This window comes from Mytilus trossulus, chromosome 6 (genome assembly GCF_036588685.1).
Source record: "Mytilus trossulus isolate FHL-02 chromosome 6, PNRI_Mtr1.1.1.hap1, whole genome shotgun sequence".
In the NCBI taxonomy this organism is placed as follows: domain Eukaryota; kingdom Metazoa; phylum Mollusca; class Bivalvia; order Mytilida; family Mytilidae; genus Mytilus; species Mytilus trossulus.
This window is the reverse complement of record NC_086378.1, coordinates 49,391,786-49,402,766: the sequence shown is the minus strand read 5'-3', so window position 1 is coordinate 49,402,766 and position 10,981 is coordinate 49,391,786.

The window sequence follows — 10,981 nt, the reverse complement described above, 5'->3', positions numbered from 1 at the left end:
TTTCATGAAACTTTAGCATGCAGAATTGAATATTCCAGATCAAGAAAATAGTATCTTAAGAAAATGTTTGATTTTTTTAAGACCATGTAATGGACTGATAAATGGATTCAATTTTTGCAGGAAGCAATCCTAAGCGAGAACCAGGGTTCCACGGATACCTTTACAAATTTTCATAATGAACCTTGAAATCTATGAAAAATAATTATTTCATGTACATAAAAGAAATTTGCACATAACAAGAGTTCGAATCGAGTGATTGCTTTACCATACGGCTCATTTGAAACATATTTTAAAGTACTTAGTAACTGGTTTGGACGTTGTCTCTCAAACCAATGCCCATTATATTTCAAATCAACTGAACGAATTAATTAAACATAAAAGAAAAACAAAATATACTCTAAAGTATGTTGATATTGATGAGTTTTTAATGACAGAAATGGTACTTCATTCTCGATAACTCGTTAGCTTCAGGAGACTTTGTCTCTTCGAATCCACTACCAGTAGGTGCTACCAATATACGACCTGGGCCCGATAGGGGGAAAGGGGGCGGGGGGGGGGGGGGGGGGCTCATACCTCTCGACGAGGTTCGAGAGTACACACAAAAAAATGACATAGCTACACAGCTACTTTTGCATAGGTACTGTTTCTGTACTAAAATTATGTAGTACTAGAGATTTACTTTTGATATTCAGTACTATTTTGTTACTTTAAAATTATTGTAATATATAGGTACCTGTATTTTACAGTACTTAATTTGTACTTGAAATTTAGGTACTACAGATTTTTTGTTACTACCGTTACATTTTTAGCATTTTGAAAGATTTTCTATTTCAAATCTCTTAAAATTATGATTTTCAAACATGGAATATTGTATTATTTCTGTACCAAAATATTTAGTACAAATCAAGTACTGTAAAATACAAGTACCTAAATATTACAATAATTTAAAAGTAAAGAAATAGTACTAAATATTAAAAGTTAATTTCCAGTACTACATATTTTAAGTACGGAAGTAGTACCTATGCAAAAGTAGCTGTGTACGTCTCAGGCCCTGTAGAACTTGAACACAGTCTAGGCTCAGCTAGACTAGTGGTCAATAGTTGCGTCCTTCATGATGGATTTTGACAACAAGAACATTAGTAACTGACCAGACTCTACTAAAAAAAAACACTATATACTATGAAATAGAAGATGTGGCATAATTGCCAATGAGACAACTCTCCACAAGAGTCCAAATGACACAGAAATTAAAAACATTTATAGGTCATTGTACAATATAAAAAGGAGATGTGGTATGATTGCCAATGATACAACTGTCCACAAGAGATCAAAATGACACAGACATTAACAACTATAGGTCACCGTTAGGCCTTCAACAATGAGCAAAGCCCATATCGCATAGTCAGCTATAAAAGGCAAAACAATTCAACGAGAAAACTAACGGCCATTTTTTTTAAGAAAAATATAAAAAAAAAGATGAACGAAAAACAAATATGTAACACATAAACAAACGACAACAACTGAATTACTGGCCCCTGGCTTGGTACAGGCACATACATAAATAATGTGACGTGGTTAATTATGTTAGCGGGCTATTTTTTTCGGCAACAATCAATGACAGTACGTTACTAGAGAAGCTTTCCTTGGGACAATGAAACAAATACATTACGAAAGAATAAAGAAAACAAATGAACAAATGAAAATAAAATATGAAACGCGTTTTTGGAGTCATAACATAATATACAGTTAAGATGTTTCCAAGCAGTTAACCTCTCTACTGTTATCAACTCATTCCTAATCATTAAAACAAACACAATAAGAAGTCCAATTGTTTCTCTTTAAATGACAAAATTAAAGATACAACTTTCAATTTAGTCTACATTTTTCTAGGATTGGACACATTTTACTTCGTAAACGGAAACTGTCCCGAACAAGAGGTCATGATTAATAAGGTGAAATGGTGCTTGATGTTTTTAATGATAACACCCTTGATATTTGATGGACCGTTGGTTTCAGCAGACACTTAGCATTTCTATGGAAACCAACTCACTGTGGTATATTCCAACTGACACGTACCATGATTCATATTTATAAGTTATAATTCATAGTTGAGCCAGTTAAGATAAATAAAGCAGTGGCGGATCCACTGACTGCCTAAGCGGAGGGACCGCGTTGGTCATGCTTCAGTGATTCCCTATATTATCAACCAAATTTTTCCAATAAAGGGGGGGGGGGTCCTCCTTTAAATCCTGCTCTAACAACGTATTTTGCTATACTACCTGCACGTTTAAAGGAACAAGACAATTAACGAATATCAAACTTTAAAATCACAAAATATTTCAAACTTATTTAAGAGGGGGTCATGATTCATTACATCAACTATGTTTGTTTTGATCGGACCTGTCTATGTTTGAATACATTCGAATATATTGATGTAGTGCGTCTTATAAAATACTATTGTTTCGTTGACACCCCCGGCACTTACCATCAGTTAATCCATTTTTGAATTGATTGCTGGTGTGGTTTGCTTCAAATTGAAGGCTAAAGATGAAATTTGTGAATTAGTATCCAAGTCCTCTTTGTCAAAAAATGATACTGCGAGACATCAAACATGTAATTGTCAGGATCATGAATATACTTAATATAATTATATACTTCTCTATGAAAATTCAAGATATATTTATATGTGGTATTGCTATCATAATGCAATGCCATTTCCCAATGTAAAATATTTGTACAGGTCTCTCGCTGTTAAAGTTTGAAATAAGCTATATCTTATAACTTTATCCGTTTGAGGTGTTGCAAAGAAGCATGCATACGTAATGGCTATAGATTATAACCCGGTATAAAATATCACGTTAATTTGATATATAATGAATACAATGCAGACTTCCTGTTATGAAAAAAATAATCTTTTGTTGAATTTCTGAATGGAATAATTGTAAAAAATGTGTGTGTTGATGCAAATCTCACATGAGAAAATTAAACAAAACGACGATACCAAGAAATTATAAAGTTTTATTATTAGACTAATATGATGCATAATTTATGTTAATAAGATACAATTAAAAGTTGTTGCATGTTACATATTCTAAATCAGATTTTTTTTGTTTCATTTCATTTTATAAAAAAAAAGAATGGCTTAATAAACATTTTACAACATAAGTATAGTGTATGGACTAACCCTGATAAAAACATACTTGTATTTTTTTATATGCATGTGTGTTTTGAGTTTTATTCCATTTCCAATACACAGATTCTCATATCACCGTGTACAAATAATATTTTCTTAACCGTATATCAAAAGAAATGTATGAATACTTGTTTTTCTAAATGAATAGTTTGCCTTTGACAATTTTTCTTAGTATATACAACTTACGTACAGATTTATCAGGAAAAAAAAAACATAATTAAACATGTTATTCATATATATACATAATAAAGAACAATATGACTGACAACAGACTACAACCACTGAATTAAAGATTTGGGACAAAACACTTAGATGCCGAGGTTAAACTCTTTTGGAAGCGCTCAGCCCACCTAACCTTGGACAGCTGTGTAACAACACATTGCAAGAGCAAACTGAAAAAGTTAGTTACAAATGAATTAACACAATATATCGGTACGAAGCACATAAAAACAAATAAAATATCAATATTAGTAAAAAAAAACAACAACACATTTCCTGATAGCTAGTTTAAAGCCAATTACACTCAATGAAGATATCATGTTATCCCAGACTAAAGGATCATGTTATCCCAGACTTAGTTTATGAGAAGTGTCTGTGCTTTGGACTAATTAAAGTTTGATCAAAGCTATTTCAAAACATGTTTTTTTATTTACACTTACAGCCATTTAAAAAGTGATACCTCCTCAAAGAACATAACAGACAGACATAGGTATACATGATTCTATTGTATCAAAACACGATAAACACATGATAAACACGGCATTATACTATACATGTGCAATGTGTGTTGAAATATATATTTTAAACACAAAAACACGAATCAATCGGTTAAACACACTATTTCAAAATAAGATTAATTTAAATGTACATGTGTTGGAACTTTACATGCTGTTAAATAAATTGGTGGCTAAAATGAAATACAATATTATAATATATATGTGTATGGCGTTTTGCTGTGTGTTTTTTTTTTTATATATATTGGCTAGCGGTATAGGATGAAGTGTGGATCGCAATGATATTTTTTTATTACATATCTGTTGCGTATTATCAAATTATATTTCATTCAAGGGTTGTAGAATGCAAGCTAGTTCACATTCGTGTTTGTTGCCGAAATTTACCAATAGTGACACTGGTTAACAATAAAACAGAACACGTAGAAAATTAAAATTAAAAGAACCATGACATTTTTATATTTCCCATGCATTCCCGTTTGTTAACTTACAAAAAAAAAAACATGTAACTTTTCCCTAACAGTTGTTCAGTGATTAAATTAATAAATTTGTTCATTAAGAATCTGGTATTACTATTTTTCTTTAAGAGCACGTTTGTTTGTCCCATCACGATTTTCTCCTCGCATTTGTGTTGGCTGAAGTTATAACGATATGTCTCTTTGGTAAGGTCACATGATACGGAAATATAACATGCATGATGAACACTTATTCTGTTGAAAACATCAAAAACAGTTTTTTGACCACACGAAATCTTTTTATAGAACTAGCTGTTTACATGTATGTTTAGAGATTGATTTTATTCCGCCAATGTTTTTCAATCACATTCTGCATGGTATATAACACGGATATCTGTCAGTGTTATAGAAGAATAAAAAAACTAGTTGCGAAATAAAGCCATTGAGTCGCAAGATTTGTGTCTTTGATTTAAAAATCGGCCGGATTTGACCAATGAGTGGTTTGTGAATGACTGAGTATCATAGCCCTTCATATTTTTTATAAATCAAATGTAAAGGATTTTCTGATTTTAACACAGTTAACGTTCACTTCTTTTGGAGTAGAACTAGCCATTCAAAACATATTCGCCTTTTTTGTTTACATTTGAGGATTTGTACGTCTATTTGGTTTCGACCTATAGGCTTGAATATGAGACATTTTATGTGGAACTGCTATAACACTGTCCGAGGATAGGGGAGGGTTGGGATCCCTCTAACATTTTTAACCCCGCCACATTATGTATGTAAGGGGCTGTCCCAAGTCAGGAGCTTGTAATTAGGTGGTTGTCGTTTATTTATGTGTGACCTATTTGTTTGTTTTTTCGTTCATTTTTTTACCTAACTAAGGCCGTTAGTTTTCTCGTTTGAATCTTTTTACATTGTCAATTCGTGGCCTTTTATAGCTAACTGTACGGTGTGGGCTTTGTTCATTGTTGAAGGCGTGATGACCTATAGTTGTTAATTTCTGTCATGTTGGTCTCTTGGAGAAAGTTGTCTCATTGGCAATCATACCTCATCTTCTTCTTTTATATATTAACAATTCATGTCGTTGTAATTTTTTGTCAGAGATATAAACTTTAAATATTTGCCATGTGATGTATTGATTAACTTGTTAAACATTTGTTACCAATTAAGGTAACGATGATACATATATAACTATATATTTGCAACGTAATATATTTTTTAAATTTTATTAGAATTGTTTACAACTAAGTTTAATAATGATAGATATATAATTAACGTTTTTACTTAATCATGACTAGACGTGTTTACATTTCTTGGAGTGTGGCATTGACATTCTTTTCTTTTGAACAGTTTGTACGATTCATGTTTATACATTTCTTCCAGATAAACCACAAAACAAACCCCAAAAATTCTCCAAGCTCTGTAAGGGTGAGTATACTGGCTCCTAGGAATAATCCCATCTGTCCTCCAAGATTTCCTGAAAATAACATAATAAAATGGTAATATTTTCTATGTAGACATCATAATGTGTTCAGGTCTTTGGTCGGGTTTTTGTTTCTTTGCACATTCCCCATTCATATTCTTTATTTTATTAATACTGTATATGAAGATAAGTATCAAGTATAGTAAACTCTCTCATTCAAAGTTGACTTAAAACGAATTTGATATTCTTTTAAGTAACCTTTTTATATTAATAAAGAGATTCTAACAAATCTGTTTTTTTTAAACATTTTGTAGCAATGATGGTAAAGGTAAACTAAGAAAAGTGCTTCAGACGTCCGAAATCTTTACTTTCATTGAATATAATTAGGTTATAAAGAATTTGAACGTAATCACATATTAAACCAATCAATGCAGAGAGATTGAACGTAATGACATATAAAACTAACCAAATATCGCCACTGAAGATTCATAGACAGGTGATTGTCTTAGCTTACAATTGTTGTTTTCAGTTCTTCAAAGTAGATGTGAATGACTATTAAGTCTTTTCTGAAATGTTAAGTTGAAGTCTGAATAAATAATGCGTAATCCAGGTGAGATTTTAATAATTGGCGGCGAGATGATAAAAAATCAACACGGGAAAAAAAGTAAGCTAAAATTGTGCTAAGTCTGCACCACCCGTCTTAAGAATACTTTATATGTTTAAACCACCATACATTTTATACAATTAACAGGTAAGAAATAGCGTTATAATTGGAAGCACATTTTTTTAAATGGCAGTTATGAGCAGGAATGCAATATATATAAAATTATGTTTTCTGATTTTTTTTATCAAATCTACTTAAAAAATGTGTTCCCCAGAAAAAGAAATCACAAAACAAATACAATATAAAGTAAATATTAGTTTATTGATAATCATATACCTTTCGAACATCCACATGTTTTTGTCACATTGACAAAGTTAACGTTGTACTAAGTTTTGGATTTTAAATCATTGTTGAGTAAGCTTCTAGTACCACTGATAGACATAAATTACTTCAGCGGTAGCAATTTCAATGCACCAGATGCACATTTCAACAACAAATGTATCTTTGCTAGTTCATGCCTTAGGTACACATTTGAAATATCCCAATTTTGAAGGAGAAAATAGAGCTTAAAATTCAAAAAGGTATAAGAATGGTAAAAGCCGAGCAAGGAATCAAGAGCTGTGACAAAACGAGCATCTGATACTATGAAATTATTTACTAAACGTAATTACCTGTAAAAATCCCGTTCAAATTCATTCAAGTTATTCCTCTTTAGTAGAAAATCACTGTAGAAGTCAGACGGAAATATGGATGAAGAAAGTGTTACTTCGTATCGTGTGCTAGAACATGAAGGCGGACAATGACAACTTATGTTCATTTTGGATTTTCCATTAAATTCTCCTTTAAAAATTCAAAACACAAATTAAAGTTATACATGTATTATAAAAACTGTATTTTTTCGTAAGTAACGACCCTGTTGTTGATAGTAACAAGAAGGCGTTATATTAAAAGGTAAACTTTACTTCGTACAAAATATGTACATCTACTAATTTTCAAAGCAATTAATGGACATAATAACAAACAAAAAATACAAATAGAAAAAAATAGAGTTTGTTTAGTAAATTCTAGTTTTACGTATTTGGCTTTTTTGGATCCTCAATGCTCTTCAACTTTGTACTTGTTTGGCTTTATAACAATGTTTATGAGTGTCACTGATGAGTCTTGTGTAGACAAAACGCGCGTCTGGGGTTCTAAATTATAATCCTGATACTTTTGATAACTATTTACAAGTAAACATTGCACTTTTGGTCCCTTGGTATTTCAGAGGACATGTATAGTGATAAAAATGCTCAAATCAAAGCAAATTTTGATGCAACCTATTCAACCTTATATTCGTCATATTAAAACAGATGTTAAAGAATTTTTGTCAGATGTTCGGACTGTTTGAATGTGTCCTACGTCACGGGGCAAAATGGTTAACCCCTATCTCCCACTTTTCTTTTCTAAGAAAAAAAATAGCCCTTAAAAAGATCATCTCAGTAACTCAGATTTAACGTAATTTTAGATTTGTTTTCTTTCAATTCAGTGAGACCAAAACCATGCCAATGCTTAATATATTGTATAATTCAGCCTTTTCAACTTATTTTCTAAAATTCAAAAGGGATTTTCATAACCTATCAATATTTTTATCTGATTTCATTTTAAGTAATATTCTTCTGACTTGAAGTTCCATTTTTTAATTCTAGATTTCTTTTAACAGTAGGAACGATTAAAATAGTCTTTTAACGAACTCGGTCTGACTACTTTGATATTGAAATTCATGATATTTCCTCAGTTTTTATTTGTAAACTTGATTTAGTGTCTTAATTGAACTACGAGTTTAAAATCCGGTAAACTATTGTGGACATAATTTGACAACTGTTTTCTTGTGTTCTAAACTGATATGTTTTACTGTCCAACGGCAATCCCCGGGTTAATTTGCTACTCTCGAAAGGTACGGAATCTGCCGAGTTGTGACAAATGCTTTACTGTAATGTTTTTTCTTAATTCCTTTTACATCATACCTATTCTTGGTCTTGCACACTTGAGATATTTATACTTCGAACAAATGGGGTAATCTACAAATATACCAAAATTGAAGATATTTTACCCTATATATCATAAGTTGTGAATAAGAATTTACATATAATATTGATATGCTATTTTGGAAATGCAATTAAAAGTATATAATCATTCTATTATACAAAAGTTTTAATTGAAACTTATGCTTGCTGTTTTCTACGTTTACAATGAAATTTCTTTTACTTTTGTTTACCTTATTATCAACAATATTTTACACATTGTTCATGTATTTCGTTCAAACGGTTAAAATCAATTCTCCGTCGCATAGCATAATGACCATGTTCGATGTCAAGTTGAAGAAGATTGCCCTTAAAATATTCATTAAATTTCAATACTTGTACTACATTGTACTATACATCTTCATTTTGCTTAGGATAGTTTATCATGGTAACTCATTATGAAATATTTCTTTCAATTATTCATGTTTACGGAATAACATTTTCAATATAATCCTTTTTAATATAATTAGTTTATGCCCGAATAGAAACCCGGAGGAATGTCCTCTTTGAGTCGTGATAGTATTGGATCATTATTTTGCGTTTATATCTATATCTTCATATATATGTTGTTGTTTATTATTGAGGCAAACGAACAAAGAACAAAAACAGAACCAATGCTCTGTTGTTTTTTCCAGATGACGGATAAACAATAAATTTTAATGAACATTGTAGGAAGTAAGATGTAACGTTTTGATAGTTTGTTATCATAATTTATAGGTTACAAATACGTTTGGTTTAATATGGAAGATAACTACTTATCTCCAAATCCTCTTGTATAAAAAAAAAATAGTTTGTAAATAGTATAAGTCACTGCCATAACTAGTGATGATACCTTCCGAAATCCGAAACAGCGGTAACGTCTTTTTTACTACGTTGTTGATAGTTGAGCGAAACAACGTAACCACTTTTTCGGAGTTTGCATACCTTCTCGATTTAATATACTAGTAGCTTCATACACAAAGGTGGCGTAACCAATCAAGAAGGACCTCACTGGTTGAAGGTATAACACCACTACTTCAGCCCAGTCAGACAGCACATGCCAGAAAGTAGTACATATTTAACACAAAATAGTTCCTACGCTTGAGTGTAACATTTAAATTACGTAGAATATTTAGGTACAAATGTATAATTGTTTGAGTGAAATGAAAGCTACAGTAAATGACTGGTGATCATAGTACATATTGTAGAACACATTTTGACTCATACTTTTGAATATTTAAAAATCTGCACTGATTTTTATAAAGAGGGTCATCTTGCCTGTTTGTCAGATCTGAAGTATCTGTTTTGGTACATCCCAAGTACCTGGAACCAGTTCTTTCTTATATGCCAGTCAAGGAATGTTGATTTTCTCCATAAAAGCCACCATAACGTGTTGCTTTGACATGCAATAATTGTCACTTTATTTGAACTTAAAACAATAAAGTTGTGTCAGCTTGAAATTGAGGAATTCAACATAGAAAGCAATTGGACCATAAATAAGTGGTGTACTTCCTGAAAGCAGGGGAATGGTCATTCACCGTAAACCGTTACCCCCTTAGCAGGTGGAACGTACTACTTACGTCTGTTTCCTGACGCATAAAGATTCAAGTTTTAAAGTTTTATTATTCGCAGACACCTCAGTGTACAATAGCTATATTAATATAGATAAACACATGACTCATACATAAATAAACGAAATATATATACAATAAGTATAGTACAATAATGAAACACAATATGTACGACAACATGTTTCACATCTACATACCTTTGTAATCAAAATCAATACATTTACAGGCCTTATAAATATAACTGACATAGCATTCCTTCCAACACTTTGTTGATAAATACTTTTTTCCATCTTCAAAAGATTCTCTGCAGAACTCTGTTGGTGTCGCTCTAAACGGTTCTGATAAATATTCATGCTAAAAAGTAAAATCACAAAAATATGGAGCTACAAGGAAAATTCAAAAAGGAAAGTCCTAAATCAAATGGTAAAATAAAAAAAAGCTCAAACACAACCCGTATGGACAACAACTGTCATATTCCATTGTATTCCTTGATAAAGGCATTTTTTTATTTACAAAATGGTGGAGAAAATCTTGTTTTAAAGCTAGCTAAACCTCTTTTATAACAGTCGCATCAATGCTACTAAAAGTAGACTTTTTAAGTTTTACACAGTATAAGATTAATATTTTTTATGCGCCAATTATGTTGTAAATAAATTTAATATATTAAATGATTTTAACATGTTAATAAATATACATTTCTAGAAATTTGGTCCACTCAAAGTGAATATCATATGTTAACTTTATCAAAACATACTTTTGAACTTTTTTCTCACACCGATCAAGAAATGGCACAGTCGTTCTCAAAGGAAAAACAATGACTTTTGCCATGATAATCGAGTGTTCTTGTATCCTATCAATGTTTAACTTGATCAGCGAATGGACGAAAGGTACATATATAAGGAAATATAATAATTATCAGTACAGGAAAAGCACTCAGCTTGAAAATAATGCTACCATTATAG